The 17,114-nt window shown below is 46.1% G+C and overlaps 1 pseudogene; it reads right to left on the minus strand.

The window, feature by feature from the left end:
- LOC147113970 (uncharacterized) overlaps window positions 1-17,114 on the minus strand; it is a 113,231-nt pseudogene that overhangs the window by 24,481 nt on the left and 71,636 nt on the right.

Here is a 17,114-nt window from a genome sequence, read left to right on the forward strand (position 1 = left end):
AGACCTGCAAACTCGTGCAATGTGTCCAATCTTCCCGCATTGTCTGCATATTTTGTCTTTGGACCAGCAGTCCTTCTGGTCATGGTTAGTTCTGCCGCAGCGATAACATTTTGCAAATCCCCGTGTCATTTCGTGGGTGCCGTATTCTTGTGGTTTTTGTTGAATTTCTGCAGCTCCCCTGGCTGCTGCTTCATATGATACTGCCACGCTGAAAGCCTTATCTAGCGTCAGCTCTTTTTCTGAGAGTAACTTCTTCTGTGTTCCTTCACTCAGGAGTCCACAGACAAATTTGTCCCGTAGGGTATCTGCCAGTCCTGCTCTGAACTGGCAGTGCTTTGATAGCTTGCGTAGTTCCGTAAGATACTCAGCATTACTCTCATCTTTGTGCTGAGTTCTCCTGTGGAATTTAAATCTTTCTGCTATCAACAGCAGTGCAGGGTTTAAGTGTTCCTGTAGGACAGCAACAATTTCGTTAAAACTCTTTGCCTTCGGTTTGGCTGGAGTAATCAGGTCCCGCAATAGGCCATACGTTCTAGCACCCATTAAGTTTAGCAATATCGATGCCTTTTTCCCCTCCGCTATTTCGTTTGCCTCGAAATATACCTCGACTCTTTCCACATACGTGGTCCAGTCCTCTAATGTATTGTCAAAAGCAGTGATACAGCCAGTCTTCGGCATCTTGCAAATCTAAAATGGTGCCTCCCGCGCTTTGCCTCATTCCCCGATTTAACAAAATGGCGCCTCCCGCGCTTTGCCATCTTCCCCGCTGTTGTTAGCGCTGCTTTCCACGGTTTCTTGCGCGTTAAATATTGATTCTTTTTCTTTTATTATTTTCCCGTCGTGGAGCGGACCCTCTGGGACACTTCCCTCCCTCTTCTTAGGTCCGATTGCTGTCCGGCTTCGAAGCACCGGCCGCGCCCTGTGTGCTCCACCCTCTCTCTCGCTCTTTGCTTCCCGACTCGCTGCCCGGCCCCATTGAAAAGCCACCCGATCGAGCTTCAGCCCGCCGCAGCCCAGGAAGGATCAGAGCACTACCTGCCACCAGCCCGATTTAGCTGGGAAACCACAGACCGAGGAACCCAACCTGGCTCTGGAAAGTCTCTCCTGCAAGTTTTCAAACCGATGATTGACGGTCGACGCCCGTTTCCCGAGTTTCTTTGGACTCTATATTTTTTTTCTTTCTTCTGGCTCCGACCTTCAACAACGTCGTCTGAGGTGCTGCCGAGTTGCAGGTAAGTTCGTTTCTTATTCGTCGCCAGTGTTAAGCCCGTGAATGATTGAGACACGGACCAGCAGGAGTGAAAACAAACAAATCTTTACTGGTGGAAGTCAGTAGTGAAACTAAACAACAGAGGCTCTCTAGCGCCTTTTATACAGGGGTGGTCACTGCCGGTACTGCAGTCTGAGACCAGTTATTCTCTTAAAGGTACATACACAACAGTACACACTCCAGGAATTCATCCTCCACAGTATTATTGATAATTTGGTTTGGCCAGCCTATATGTAGATTAAAGTCTCCCATGATTACTGTTGTACCCTTGTTACATGTATCTCTAATTTCCTGTTTGATGCCATCCCCTGCATACCACTACTGTCTGGAGGCCTACAGACAGCTCCCACCAATGTTTTCTGCCCCTTGTTGCTTCTTACCTCCACCTAGACTGATTCTACATCTTGCTTTTCTGAGCCAATATCCTTTCTCACTATTGCTCTGATTTCATATTTTACTAACAACGCCACCCCACCTCCTTTTCCTTTTTGCCTGTCCTTCCTAAATATCGAATATCTTTGGATATTCAGCTCCCAGTGTTGGTCACCCTGCAGCCATGTCTCCGTAATTGCAATTATATCGTATCCGTTTACATTTATTTGTGCTGTTAATTCATCTACCTTATTACGAAAGCTTCGTGTATTCAGTTACAGTGCCTTTAGATTTGTCTTTTTAACATTTTAAGATATCTTAACTTTTTTTGTACTATGGCCCAATTTGTCTTATTACCATTTTTTCTTACCCGGACCTTATTTGTTAGTGCACTCTTTTGTTTGTACGCTCTGTCCCTTCCTGACACAATCAGGTTATCCTTACCCCAATCACTTTCCTGCAGTGTTTCCTTCTCCTTTCTCTTTAGCATTCTAGATTTCTCCCCACCAGGTCCCTCCCCCCCTTAGTTTTGTTGCTAACCACATGCTCTTGCCTGCCCCAGAAAAGACTACCCTCAAGATCTCTCTCCAACATCCTCTTTAGCATCTAACTCCCTCTTGTCTGGCCCTCCATCCATGTAATGTTGATTGATCTACTCAACAGCTCCCTTACTTCCACTTTCAATGCTCTCGTCCCTGCTGGAGTCTTCAGTCTCCCACTCCCACTGTTACCACTGGTACAACACACGCCCTTGCATTTTCAAACCCATGGGTCGTGGGCTCAGCTTACCTGTCAGACTGCTCTGGTCATCAATCATCACATCTGGCTCAACCACCTAAAAAACTATTCCCTCATCCTCTCTAAAGTCAAATTAACTTATCACTCGCAGACCATTCTGGACGTCTAGGACAATATAGAGTCTGTTCTTATGCTACAAACCACCACCTCCGAACACCCGCCCATCCTTGCTTCAGAAAAAGGGATAAAAAGGACTGAGACCCATGAGTTAAAAGAAAAAGAGTCAGGGGATGAGCCGTCAACTATCAAACAACAGCCCAAATAGAGTGGTCTGAGTGGAAAATAAATAGCCGTCAAAATAGTTTTGCAGAAATGACCAAACAAGATAACATGTTGAGAAATGCAAGGTGCCACATCCTGTCAAAAGCTTTGCAATGTCCAAGATAAACGATGCATCAAAATGTTTAAGGCCAGTTAAATGTAGATGTTGCAAAGGCTGGAGAGGAGCTGCCTTGAATGAAATGGGCAGAATGTCTGTTCCAAATTTCTCTTGAAACAGAGATTTAGCTGTAGTCCTTGAATGGCTGTGTTATTTTTTGAGTTTGCAGAGTCTAAATTTGGGAAATAATCATCATCTAATATTTAAGGGTGGAAATTACCATTGGCAAAGTCATCACAATATCACAGAATAATTACCGATGAGGAAGGCTATTTGGACCTTTTCAGCTCGTCCATCCAGAAAGTCCCCCCATTGCATTGTTCACTTGGTTCTTAAATGATTCCTCTGTTTATGCCTACACTACTCTATCTGGGAGACCATTCCAAGTGTTGGTCACTCTGTGTGAAGAAGAACGTCCTGATATCAGTCTTAAATTTACCTTTTACTAGTTTGAACCTATGGCTCCTTATTCTACTCACACAATTTAATTTGTAATAATGTTCTGGGTTTACCTTTCCCGTACCATTTGCCATCTAACATACCTCCAGAAGGTCACATCTCAGATGCTTCATTTCATGGCTGAAAAGCCCAGGTTTCTCCAGTCTTTGCTCAAAACTCAGACTCCTCACACTAGGGATCAGCTGTGTGTCTCTTCTCTGCATTACACCCAGTGGAGAGGGACCAACTGGATTGCTCTTCAAAAGAGCCAGCACAGACACACTAGGCCAAATGGCCTCCTTCTGTGCTGTACTATTCTATGATTCTATGACATGATTCCATCATTTGCCGACTAGTTGGCTTCACATCAAATTTCTAAACGCTTTCTCACAGCTTCATTGCCATCTTGTTTTTGTAATTTGCTTACAGGTAAGTACTTTCGTTTTTCCAACTTCTTTAAATTTTTAGTTGCATATATATTTTTCAGTATTTATAAATACATTTTCCCCACTTAATTCTTCTTATTCTTCACCCTTTCAGCCTTCCGTTGCACAGACATTTCTGATGCCAGGCCTATCCTCCCGCCCTTTTGCTTCAGCACCTGGCCTCCCCAGCCTCATTCCCTTTCTTGGCCTCCCTGTTTTTTTCCATTCTCTGCCTTCCATGTCTTCTCCCCGCCCCAAAACTATTTTGTCTCCACTTCACTAAGTGAATGGAATCCAGAAAATTGACTTAATAATCTGTCCTTAAGTGAATGGAATCCAAATTTTTCCCAGTTGATTACAGACTATTCCGATCCCTCAAATACTCACCAATCCGCACTAATACTCACTAATCCTTTCATACTCAACTGCTCATTGCAGCTCCAGCTCCATTCAGTATTCAGTACTCTACGTCAAATACCCTACCCCCAAATCCTCAGTTCTTTCCTTCATCAAAACTCCCTACTTTCCCAAAACTGCTCAATAACCCACAATACATCTCAATTCCTTGTTCCCTTAAACGACTCCCCCATGATCCCCCAAAGCATCGCATAACCAACACTCACTCCTAAACACCCCAGCCTCTCACTTACCATCACCAGGACCACTCCATTTCCACTCCCTTATAAAATTGTATTCACTGACTTCCCATCAGTTACCACCAGTAACATGTAAATATAAAGACAACTGAAGCACCTGTACTGAGTCCTTAGTAAAACTTTACAAAAGGAAATTGCTTACAGTTGAAAGTGGAGTTTGAGCTGAATTTCGCTTAGTTGCTGAGGTGGACAGTGAGTTCGTGTAAGACGGAAGCTTGTTACCTGAAAGAAACAGAACAAAAAATTGTTGAGGTTAAAATGAGTCTTATCCAGAAAGCTAGCTCATTTGCCATCTCCTCATCCACACAGCGATGAAGCATCTCTGGACCTGGGGTAACAGGGAGCTCACCAGCTTCTTATCTCAATGGGCAATTGCAATCAATGGCTGGATTGGATGGGACAGCTTCTGCAGACATATCTTTCATTTGACAGCATTATTCTTCACCATTCCACAGAGCCACAGTGAACTGATCCTTCAACTGAGCCTATCGAGTTAATGTGAGCCTATTTTTCAATGCAGTTAGTCAAGTACTGGGATGTATCACGAGGGCACATGATTATAAGTGAAATTAGCGCCATATTAACTCATTAGCAAGGCCACCATACAGCTTTAGGTTGTCCTTTCTTGAAAAGCATTCCGCTGCTCTGTTTCACAAGTTGTCAGTTATCAGTTGTCACCTGTATTAAATAAAAATAAAAGGTGCTGGAAATACTCAGCAGGTCAGGCCGCATCTGTATGAAATCATTTCAACTTTCATCCCTCTGTCCTTCGATACTTCAGCCTGCTCACAGTGTTTTGATCTCCATTAAATTCATGCTAGTAATTAGCATGTGTGACCTATAAAATTATTATTACTTGAGATTAATTCAGAGGGAGTATTTCTGGTAGTAAAGAAAGCTTCCACCAAATTTAATGTTAAACATCTAATTTTGTTTTCTTTTTCTGTGCAAATTTTGCTAAAAATACAATCAATGACTTTGTTCGAATTTCAATTGTTATGCTTATCATATTTATTAGTATGGGTCACATCAGTGAATGGAGGAATTGTGACTAGCAAAAGACCCATAATAGATATAATTAATATTACTCAGTCACTTCAGCAACTATTAAATATTTAATACTATGGTGGCCTACAGTCTACCAAAATTATTCATATTTGTCAGAATTAAATACCTGTTCAAATATTTTCTACTGACATTGTCTGTATTGATGTATAAGTTTTGTGAAGGTGTAGGAATTAACAAATTCCAATGAATAACGGAGATCGACACAAGAGAACAACTAAACAGGTCTTTACTCAACGGAGCTGCCAAAAAGACTGCCTGGGCAGTCCCGTGGTTTGCGACGTGATGTCATCGCGTTTTCCCCGCGCTCTTAAAGGGGCCACGCCCTGTACGTGCAAACTCTATATACAAAACACAGTAATGCCTAACACAATGGTACAGGTTTAGGCTGGTGTTATAACATCGTTAAAGAGAATTATATACAGTTAGCCAGAGTCATTCAGTGGTTCTGCCACATGTGCCCCCCAGAATTCGCTTTAACGGACAAAGTCAAACGGTGAGGGGGTCTGATGAGCCTGTCAGAATGACTCCTGTACTCTCGAGGCGGAGGCTGCTGGTCGGCTGGCGGTCTGGCGGGCGGTCGCACTCGGTCTGCCGTAACGACGATGGGTGGCCGACCCCATCTCGGCGGTTGTGCTGTCTCGACGGGGCGGTCGAGGTCTAAATGTGCTGGCTTTAAGCGGTCGACCAAAATGTGGTCCGGTTTACCACCGACATCTACCGTGATGGTTTTGTCCCCTGCTTCCAACACACGGAAGGAACTGGTATATGGGGCCTTGAGCGGATCCCTATGTGCGTCATGGCGAATAAAAACGTATTCAGCCTTGTGAAGCTCCATGGGAACGTGTGACCTCTGCAGCCCGTGGTGCGAAGTGGGCACCGGTGCGAAACATCTGGCTGCCTCTTGGTGACTAGCAAGCTGGGCAGACGCGGACCATGGCTCCGTCGATGTTGGTAGGAAGTCCCCTTGGACTCGCAGCGGCTGACCATACACAAGTTCCGCTGATGAAGAGTGAAGGTCTTCTTTGGGGGCCGTGCGAAGGCCCAACAGGACCCACGGTAGCTTGTCTGCCCATCCAGCGTCCTGGAGGCTGGCCCTCAGGGCGGCTTTCATTGACCGGTGGAAGCGTTCGCAGAGGCCATTCGCCTGTGGGTGGTAGGCTGTGGTGCAGTGTAATTTGACACCGAGTCCTTGGCCCACTGTATTCCAGAGTCCGGAGGAAAACTGCGGTCCCCTGTCTAACGAAATATCTGCGGGCACTCCGAAACGGGTGATCCAGGAGGAAATGAACGCCCTGGCCGCGTCCGCCGAAGTAGTGGATGACAGGGGGACCGCCTCCGGCCATCTGGTGGTGCGGTCAACCATAGTCAGGATGTGTGAAAAACCATGGGAGGGTGGGAGTGGTCCTACCAGGTCCACATTGACATGGTCAAAACGTCGCTCCGGAACTCTGAAGGTGGCCAACGGAGCTTTGATGTGGCATTGTACCTTGGCCTTTTGGCAGACCACGCAGGTGTTGGCCCAGTCGCGGACATCTTTATGCATGCCATGCCATACAAATTTCGCTGACATCAGTTTCTTAGAGGCCTTCATTGCTGGGTGTGACAACCCATGTATGGCGTTGAACACTTTGTGGTGCCAGACGACCAGCACGACAGGGTGAGGATCCTGTACGGAGACGTCACACAACAGCGTGGTACCTGCCGAATGGAACTTGACGTCGGCCAACTGGAGGCCAGTGATGGCCGTTCTGTAAGCTTGGACTTCCGGGTCTGAGGCTTGGTCCGCTGCCATGAGGGCATAGTCGATGCCCAAATGAACCGTATTGACGATCGCGCGGGAGTGGCAGTCTGCCACCAGGTTGTCCTTACCGGCCACGTGCTGTATATCCGTGGTGAATTTGGATATGTAGGTCAGTTGATGCTGCTGTCGGGCTGACCACGGTTCGGCGGTCTTGGCCATTGCAAAGGTTAGCGGCTTATGGTCCACAAAGGCGGTGAAAGGACGTCCTTCCAGTAGGAACCGAAAATGGCAGATGGCCAGAAAAAGGGCGAGCAACTCCCGGTCGAACGTGCTGTATGCTCTCTCGTTCTGCTGTAGTTGATGGCTGAAGAATGCCAACGGCTGCCACGTCCCGTTCACACACTGCTGTTGCATGGCACCGACTACGTAGTCCGATGCGTCGGTGGTGAGGGCGATGGTGGCTCCTGGCAGCGGGTGCACCAGCATAGTCGCGTTGGCTAAGGCGCTTTTGGTGTCGGCGAACGCTCGGGCCATGTCATCCGTCCAGTCTACCGGGTTCTTGCCAGTCTTGCCCTTGAGGGCCTCGTACAGGGGCTGCATGAGTAGTGCCGCCTTAGGCACGAAACGGTGGTAAAAGTTTACCATGCCTAGGAATTCCTGCAGGGCCTTTACGTTCTGCGGGCGTGGAAAGGATGTCTACTTTCGAAGGTAAAGGAACCGCTCCCTCTGAGGTGATGCGATGCCCCAAGAAGTCAATTTGGTGCAGGCCAAACTGACACTTGGCCGGGTTGATAATCAGGCCGTGTTGGCTGAGGCGTCGAAAAAGGGTGCGTAGGTGACAGGTATGTTCTTCCTTAGTAGGACTGGCAATTAGAATATCATCCAGGTAGACGAAGAGGAACTTGAGGTCCCGCAGCACGGAGTCCATCAGGCGTTGGAAAGCCTGGGCAGCATTCTTTAACCCAAACGGCATTCGTAAAAACTCAAAGAGGCCGAATGGAGTGATGACTGTGGTCTTCTGGACATCTTGTGGATGAACTGGGACCTGGTGGTAGCCCCGGACGAGGTCGACTTTTGAGAATACGGTGTTCCCTGCCAAATGGGCAGAGAAATCCTGGATGTGGGGGATCGGGTACTGATCAGGAGTGGTGGCGTCGATAGTCGCCGCATGGCCGCCATCCGCCGCCAGGCTTCGGGACTATATGGAGGGGTGAAGACCAGGGACTATTCGACCGGCGAATAATCCCTAACCGTTCCATGGTTGCGAACTCCGCCTTTGCAACCGCCAGCTTGCCAGGTTCTAGGCGTCGGGCCCATGCGTAGACCGGGGGGCCGTTGGTGGTGATATGGTGTTCCACACCATGTTTCATGGCTGTGGAGGAGAACGTTGGTCTTATCAGGTCGGGGAATTCGCCGTGCAGGCGAGCGAGCTCATCAGGAGTCGGGAACGCACATGAGACGGTGCGTGACGTAGTGTTACTGTGGTAACACAGAAGAGAATTAAAAGTTGCTGCGTTGATCAGCCGCCGGTTCCTAACGTCGACCAGGAGGCTGTTGGTGCACAGGAAATCCGCGCCGAGGAGGGGCTGGGAAACTCTGGCCGTAACAAACTCCCAGTGAAAACGTTGCCCCCCGAGGCACACCTCCACTCGCCGTCTGCCAAAGGTCCGAATTGTTCCGCCATTGGCCGCTTCAAGGGTGGGGCCGTGATTCCCCGCCTGCACATCGAGGGCGGACGCGGGTAAAATGCTGCACTGCGCCCCGGTGTCACACAGAAAACGACAACCAGAGAGAGTATCAGTGATGAACAGCAATTTTCCCGCGTTGCCGATCGCCATCGCGGCCGTGGGGTGCCCGTTCAACCCGTTCCTCGGTGGTCGCAGTGTCAGTTGTTTGTTTTTTTGGGGAAAACTGCAGGGAGGGCGGCAACGCTTCGCCTTCACGCCGAACTGCGCGTGGTAGAAACACAGCCCAGCAGGCTAACGAGCTGGGGCGGTGTCTGCGGGGGATGGGTGCCTTGTGGCGGTGCAGTACTGCCGAGTTACAGTGAAAATTTTGTCAGCCTCCGCAGCGAGTGTTGCGCAGTCTTCAATTTCAGATCTGGCCAGGGCAGCTTGTACCTGTTCAGGCAGTTGGCTGAGGAAAGTCTCGCGGAATAGGAAACATTCCCGTTCTGAGCCCAGGAGTGTGAGCATTTGGCTCATCAACTCTGAAGGCTTGGAGTCCCCGAGCCCGGGCATAGTGAGTAATTGACGGGTACGCTCCGATTTTGTGAGCCCAAAAGCCTGCAGTAACCGCGCTTTGAGGGTTTCATACTTGCGCTCTGTTGGGAGTTTTCGAGGAGGCTGACGATCCGAGAGGCGGTAGAGCTGTCGAGTGCGGAGACCACATAAAGGTACTTGGTCTGATCCGCATCGATGTTCCTCAGGGCGAACTGGGCCTCGACCTGAATAAACCATGAGGGCGCTTGCTGCTCCCAGAGCTGCGGTAGCTTTAGCGAAACGGCGTTTGCTTCCATGCTGTGCTCTTCTTATGTGAAAATGTTCACAAAAACGGGGTCACCAATGTAGGAATTAACGAATTCCAACGAATAACGGAGATCGACACGAGAACAATCAAACAGGTCTTTACTCAACGGAGATGCCAAAAGGACTGCCTGGGCAGCCCCGTGGTTTGTGACGTGACGTCATCGCGTTTGCCCGCGTTTTCCCGCGCTCTTAAAGGGGCCACGCCCCGTACATGCAAACTCTATATACAAAACACAGTAATGCCTAACACAATGGTACAGGTTTAGGCTGGTGTTAGAACATCGTTAAAGAGAATTATATACAGTTAGCCAGAGTCATTCAGTGGTTCTGCCACAAAGGGACCGTTTAAAGTGATACATGTCTTGTGGAATCATAGAATCATGTGCACAGAAGGAGGCCATTCGGCCCATCATCCCTGTGTCGTCTCTTTAAAAGAGCTATCCTATCAGTCCCACTCCCCTGCTCTTTTCTCATAACCCTGCTAAATTTTCCCCTTTAAGTATATCTCCAATTCCCTTTTGAACATTTCTATTGAATCTGCTTCCACCATGCTTTCAGGTGGTGCATTTCAGATCATAGCAACTCGTTGTGTAAAAAAAATTCTCATCTCACCTCTGGCTCTGTTGCCAATTACCTTAAATCTGAGTCCTTTGATTACCAACCCTCCTTCCAGTGAAAATGGTTTCTCCCTATCTATACTACCATTCTTGAGATGGCCACTCAGACACGTGGAAGAGTGGGCTGAATCACCCTCTTATTCTCTTTCCTTTTATTTGGTAGATGGTTGCCTCTGATCGGAATCTCGTTTTGACAACTCGTTCAAGATGAGGAAGACAATTAAACCCAAAACCATTGAGCACATCCTGTTCATAGAATCATAGAATGGTTAAAGCCCAGAAGGAGGCTATTCGACCCATTGAGCCCATGCCAGCTCTCTGCAAGAGCACTTCAGCTAGTCCCACTCCCCCGCCCTTTCCCCATAGCCCTGCAATTTTTTTTCCTTCAGGTACTTATCCAATTCCCTTTTGAATGCCACAATTAAGTCTGCCTCCATCACCCTTACAGGCAATGCATTCCAGATCTTAACCACTCGCTCCGTAAAAAGGTTTTTCTTCATGTCGCCTTTGGTACTTTTGCCAATCACTTTAAATCTGTGTCCTCTGGTTCTTGACCCTTCCACCTATGGGAACAGTTTCTCTCTACCTACTCTGCCTAGGCCCCTCATGATTTTGAATACCTCTATCAAATCTTCTCTCAACTTTCTCTGCTCTAAGGAGAACAACCCCAGCTTCTCCAGTCTATCCACGTAACTGAAGTCCCTCATCCCTAGAATCATTCTCGTAAATCTTTTCTGCACCCTTTTAAAGACGTCACATCCATCTTAAAGTGTGGTGCCAGAATTGGACACAATACTCCAGTTGAGGCCAAACCAGTATTTTATAAAGGTTCTCATAACTTCCTTGCTTTTGAACTTTATGCCTCTATTTATGAAGCCCAGTATCCCATATGCTTTTTTAACCACTTTCTTAACCTGCCCTGCAACCTTTAACGATTTGTGCATGTATACCCCCAGGTCTCTCTGTTCATGCATCCACTTTAGGATTGTACCCTTTAGTTTATATTGCCTTTCCTCGTTTTTCCTATCAAAATGTATCACTTCGCACTTTTCTGCGTTAATTTCATCTGCCACTTGTCCGCCCATTTCACCAGCCTGTCTATGTCCTCTTGAAGTCTATCACTATCCTCCTCACTGTTCTCCATACTTCCAAGTTTTGTTTCATCTGCAAATTTTGAAATTGTGCCCTGTACACCCAAGTCCAAGTCATTAATATATATCAAGAAAAGCAGTGGTCCTAGTACTGACCCCTGGGGAACACCACTGCATACCTTCCTCCAGTCCGAAAAACAACCGTTCACCACTACTTTCTGTTTCCTGTCACTTAGTCAATTTTGTATCCATGCTGCCACAGTCCCTTTTATTCCATGGGCTTCAACTTTGCTGGCCATCCTATTATGTGACACTTTATCAAATGCCTTTTGGAAGTCCAGATACACCATGTCAACCACATTGCCCTCATCAACCCTCTCTTACCTCAACAAAAAACTGGATCAATTTAGTTAAACACAATTTGCCTTTAACAAATCCATGCTGGATTTCCTTAATTAATCTACACGTGTCCAAGTGACTGTTAACTTTGTCCCTGATTATCATTTCTAAAAGCTTCCCCACTGCCGAGGTTAAACTGACTGGCCTGTAGTTGCTGGGTTTATCCTTACACCCTTTTTTGAACACGGGTGTAACATTTGCAATTCTCCAGTCCTCTGACACCATCCCCGTATCTAAGGAGGATTGGAAGATTATGGCCTCTGCGATTTCCTCCATAACCTCCCTCAACATCCTAGAATGCACCCCGTTTGGTCCTGGTGACTGATCAACTTTAAGTACAGACAGCCTTTCTAGTACCGCCTCTTTATCAATTTATATTTATTCCAGCATCTCCACTAACTCATGGTGGCTTTGGCAGTATCTTCTTCCTTGGTGAAGACAGATGCAAAGTACTCATTTAGTACCTCAGCCATGCCCTCTGCCTCCATGCATAGGTCTCCTTTTTGATCCCTAATCAGCCCCACCCCTCCTCTTACTATCTGTTTATTATTTATATGCCTATAGAAGACTTTTGAATTCCTTTTTATATTCCTTTTTATCTTATCTATTCTCCTAATCTCTCTTTTCCCCTCTTATTTTCTTTTTCACCTCCCCTCTTAACGTTCTATAATCAGCCTGATTCTCACTTGTATTCTCAACCTGATATATGTCATATGCTCCTTTTTTCTGCTTCATCTTACTCTCTATATCGTTCGTCATCCAGGGAGCTCTGGCTTTATTTGCCCTACCTTTCCCCCTCTCTGGTATCAGACATCTTCTTAGGTTTAGATTTGTTTGGCAGGTGCATTTCTGTGGACAAGATGTAAATTTTTTTGCTTCCCAGCAGTATGATGGAACAATATTTGTCAATTTGTTGCTAATTTGTATTGATTGGTAGACAGGTTTGTGCTGTGGACTAGGAACTGGATCGGGACTCCCCAAAGTAATTCACTACAACCCATTCTAGCAGCACAGAAATTACACTTTCATCACCCCATTCTATAATGGGTTCAAACCCTGGTTCCAAGGTGGAGGAACAGGCTACCAACCCACTGCACCAGGTATGTCCCAGCTATCAATCGTTACAAATTAATGGTTACAAATGATTGGTAGAGCTACCGAAATTATATTTTCTTCTCTGAACTTACACCACTGCAGGCTCCTGCCCCGGTGAACTGTAAGGGGTTCATTTTCAAGACCCTTTGCTGCCGGCAGGGCATCGCTCACAGCAACCAGAAGTTACAAAATCATGGACGCGCTCTTAAAGGACTGCAGCTCGCCATTAGAGGGAAAGTCCTGGTGATGGCAGAAAAATGGACTGAATGTTCACAATGGCACAAATGGGCAACAGGCTCCCTTTGATGTTGAATGTCCTGCTGCAGCCGGTGCTCCAAAGGAGACAAGTCCTATTTGGGGCTAAAGTCCACTGCCCAGTTAAAGCACAGGTGGCAGCTGTATGGAGGGAGGTCACCAAATGAATCAATACAGTCACCAGGGTCCCAGACCTGAAACGTTAACTCTGTTTCACTCTCCACGGATGCTGCCTGGCCTGCTGAGTATTTCCAGCATTTTCTGTTGTTAATACAGTCACATTGGTCCTTTGCCTCGGGTTACAAATAAGGAACAAATGTTCGGGTCTCATAATGGAGGTGAATGCGAGTGTGCTCCTCACTTCTGCACAGATTTCAAACACAATACTAATCGAAGTTGGGAACTGCTGCACCATCTCAGAGGCACCTTTGCAAGCACTGTACACAACTATTGCGCTTTTACACACACACCTTCATTGTTCTAAAACTGCAATGCAAACTTCCCTTGAGGGTGAAGGAACAGCATTGGTCACTCAGCTGTCCAGCTCAAGGTGGCCCTGTGCTGTTAGGGTGCTTTTCAGGGGGGGTCAGCAGCCATGAATACTAAAGAAAGTCCCGTTCTCATAACAGACATTGCTCCATATCTCTTAATACCCTTACTCAATAAAAACCTATCTACCTTAGTCTTGAAAAGTTCTATTAATCCAGCATCCACAGCCTTTTAAGGGCTAGAATTCCACATTTCCACTACACTTTGTGCAAAAAAGCACTTCCTGACTTCACTCCTGAATGCCCTCGCTCTGTTGAAGATTTTGCCCCCTTGTTTTTGATTCCCCCGCCAAAAGAAATAGTTTCTCTGTATCGACCCTATCATTTTAAACACCTCGATTCGATCACCCCTCAACCTTCTAAACTCAATGGAATACAAACAAGGTAGATGCTGTAATGATATCAGCAAATAGTGATGGCATTTGCCTGATTGATTATTTATGCCTGACCAGCAGAGGGCATGTGAGAGAGGCAGTTTTAGTTTGGTTTCACTTTCGTTGTAGATGGATCTCAAACATGATGTCTCCTGTAAAATGCTGTTAACTGAGTTGAACATACTTTAGATAAAAAGACATCTCTTTCATGAATGTGTCGTCATTGAACCCACATACAAATCGATACATGGTGTCAGAAGTGATTGAAAGAGATGAAGAGGAAAAATCTGAAGTTAAATCAGCTCTCCACATGTTAGCAAGCCAAAAGAGAACATCGTTACTTACCATTGGAGACTAGCTAACGAAGTGAAAAAATGGAAGGTTTACACCCACCGGCGAAGCTTCAGTTGACAGGTAATGTGGCTGAAAATTGGAGAAGGTTCAAACAACGTTTGGAATTGTATTTAGCGGCAATAGGAGCTGACGAGAAAAGTGATAAAATGAAAGCGTCTGTGTTCTTACATGTCATGGGTGATGAAGCGCTGGAGGTGTATAATAACTTCACATTCGCTGCTGATGGAGACAAAATGAAGCTGGATAAAATAATGGAACAGTTTGAGGCCTACTGCATACCTAAACGTAACGTGACATTTGAGAGGCACAGATTTTTCACATGTGTACAGAAAACGGGTGAGACTATTGATCAGTATGTGACTGAACTGAGAAACCAAAGCAAAACATGTAAATTTGGGGGACTGACAGACTCGCTGATAAAAGACAGACTGGTGTGTGGTATTCCAGATAATGGTCTAAGGGAAAGACTGCTAAGAGAGCAAAATCTAGACCTGGGAAAAGCCATAGCACTGTGTAGGGCTACAGAGACTGTGAAGTTGCAGGCAAAGGAGCTGTTCAGTGACAGTAGCTGCAACGTGGATGCAGTGAGAACGAACGGACACAAACCGTTTAACAAAAAGAGCGCCAATGTGAAAAAAGAGGCATGGCCAGCGAACAAAAATGAAAGGGACAAACGAAAGTCATGTAGTCGATGCGGTACACAGCATATGCCAAAAAAGTGTCCAGCATATGGTAAAACATGCAATAGTTGCAACAAAAACAACCATTATGCCCGTTGCTGTAAGAACCAAGCGCAACAAAGCAAGGTCCATGCAGTAGATGAAAGCGAGATAGAGGAGTTCAATGTAAATGTTGTGTCTGAAAACAGAAAAGAAAAAAGAGACTGGATGTTGACACTAAAAGTGAATGACATACACATTCCATTTAAATTGGATACTGGAGCACAAGTTAATGTGATATCAGAGACTGATTTTAAGAAAATTAGACCCAGACCAAAGATACATGGAATCAAAGTGAAAGTGACAGGATACTCAAGTACTGATATACCAGTGAAAGGAAGATGCATTGTCAAAGTAACACACAAGGACAGAGAGCACACGCTAGCATTAATCGTGGTGCCAAAGGATGTGCAAGCCATACTAGGTTTAAAAGCCTGTGAGAGACTGAACCTGGTAAAGAGAGTCCTCGTTGTGGAAAGCGAAGGAGAGACAATCTATGATGAACTCATGAAAGAGTACAACGACCTATTTCAGGGTCTAGGCTGCATTCCAGGAGAACACACGATCGGAGTAGATAAAAGTATGACACCGGTTATACATCCATGCAGAAAAGTTCTGTTTGCTCTTCAAAAGCAACTGAAGGCAGAGTTGGACAGGATGGAAAGCCTGAACATGATTCAGAAGATAGATGAGCCAACTGAGTGGGTGAGTTCCCTCGTCGTAGTGGACAAAAAGAATGGAAAGCTCAGAATTTGCCTGGATCCAAGAGATCTAAACAGAGCAATAAAGAGAGAGCACTTCAAGCTTCCTACACGTGAGGAAATCATGGCACAGTTTGCAAATGCAAAGTATTTCAGCAAGTTAGATGCATCATCAGGATTTTGGCAGATGAAATTGGACGAGGCAAGTTCAAGACTGTGCACGTTCAACAGTCCATTTGGCAGATACAGATTCCTAAGGTTACCATTTGGCATTGCCTCAGCTCCTGAAGTGTATCACAAAACTATCCATATGATCTATGAGCACCTGGAGGGAGTTGATACATCAATGGATGACATCATAGTATGGGGAACCACGAGAACTGAGCATGATGAGAGACTGAAAAAAGTGCTGGAAGCAACAAGGAAAACAAACCTGAAGCTGAATAGAGAGAAATGCCAGCTCGGGGTGACAGAACTGACATTCGTGGGAGATATCCTTAGCAGTGAGGGCATCAGACCAGATCCCAGAAAGGTGTCCGCCATTGAGAATATGCCAAAGCCACAATGCAAAAAGGACATGCAGAGGTTTAATGGAATGATCAACTACATGGGTAAATTCATATCCAACCTCTCAGAAAAGATGGAGCCACTGAGAAGACTAACTGAAAAGAACATAGAATGGGAATGGAATCATGAGCATGAGAAGTCATGGAGCGATCTAAAGAAACTGCTCACAGAGGAACCAGTTCTGAGGTTTTATGACCCAGCGAGACCCATCAAGATATCATCAGATGCATCACAGAGTGGGCTCGGTGCCGTTCTTCTGCAAAAATATGACTACTGGCAACCTATTGCATATGACAGACGCGGAGACGCGATATGCTCAAATAGAAAAGGAGCTGCTCAGCATCACATACGCCTGTGAAAGATTTCACCAGTTTGTGGCAGGACAAGCAATCAGTGTAGAGACTGACCATAAGCCCTTGATTGCATTGTTCCAAAAGCCACTAAATAGCTGTCCGCTTAGAATACAAAGAATGATGATCAGGCTGCAACGCTATACACTGAATGTTGCGCACACACCGGGTAAGCTGATGTATACAGCAGACACGTTGTCCAGAGCTGTTGACCCAAGTGAGCCCGCAAACACCAAAATGGATGAAAAAGTGAACGCCTACGTGGACATGATCACAAGTGCACTGCCCATAGCAGATACAAAAATGGAGCTCATAAAGAATGAGACAAACAAAGATGAAACAATGAGACGACTGAGGAAAAGCATCTTG

Source organism: Somniosus microcephalus, chromosome 8 (assembly GCF_052327205.1).
Source record: "Somniosus microcephalus isolate GS21.2 chromosome 8, FLI_Smic_1.0, whole genome shotgun sequence".
Classification (NCBI taxonomy): Eukaryota; Metazoa; Chordata; class Chondrichthyes; order Squaliformes; family Somniosidae; genus Somniosus; species Somniosus microcephalus.